Source organism: Chiloscyllium plagiosum, chromosome 41 (genome assembly GCF_004010195.1).
Source record: "Chiloscyllium plagiosum isolate BGI_BamShark_2017 chromosome 41, ASM401019v2, whole genome shotgun sequence".
Lineage (NCBI taxonomy): Eukaryota > Metazoa > Chordata > Chondrichthyes > Orectolobiformes > Hemiscylliidae > Chiloscyllium > Chiloscyllium plagiosum.
The window spans coordinates 5,809,507-5,810,047 of NC_057750.1; the positions used below are offsets into that span (position 1 = coordinate 5,809,507).

General features: G+C 53.0%; 1 protein-coding gene across 7 annotated transcripts in view; it reads right to left on the bottom strand.

Moving 5' to 3' along the window:
* The window catches only part of LOC122542785 (CLK4-associating serine/arginine rich protein), a 63,687-nt gene extending 63,426 nt beyond the window's left edge, over nt 1-261 (bottom strand). For 3 of the 7 annotated variants that reach the window (XR_006309864.1, XM_043680828.1, XM_043680827.1), the window contains exon 1: nt 164-261. The gene's annotated coding sequence lies outside the window, so the exon portion shown is untranslated. Of the gene's footprint in view, nt 1-91 lie in introns of all 7 variants that reach the window. The other 4 variants (XM_043680831.1, XM_043680830.1, XM_043680832.1 and 1 more) reach the window with 2 other exon arrangements.
* Between the last annotated feature and the right edge of the window lie 280 nt (nt 262-541).

Below are 541 nucleotides of genomic sequence, written 5' to 3' on the forward strand. Positions count from 1 at the left end.
CCCCTCCCCCATCGCATTCTTTCCCCGCCCCCCTCCTCCTTGCCCGACACCACCGATCCATTCCCAATTCCCCGTCAGCCTCCGGCCTCACTTTCCGTGCTGCTCTCACCCCTTGTCGGTGAGGTGCCTCTCCTTCCAGTCCCCCCGCCCCAGCAGCGTTTACCTGGAGTGAAGCGCTACCAACACTCCGCCATCTTTTCTCTTCTCCTCTCCTCCCCCTTGAGTCCGGCCGCGCACACAACTTCCGCCCCTCGGTATCCGCTGCGACCCCGCGCTTTCCCGGCCACTTCCGCCCCGCACCAGGTACCACAAAGAAAATCCTCCTCCACCAACTCAGCTGCATTTTCGGTTCCGCAGAGTGTCCGTGACATGTATTTGGAGTCCTTTTCAATCACTTGTTTTCTATTTTTGGTTTCAGATGCATCAGCATCACAGCCACATAAACTTTTATTAATGCATGGGAAGGGATATAGAGTAAACTATAAATTCTGATATTGATATCCCAGAAAATAAGTTAGGCTAAACTTCTCTTACCTTTATT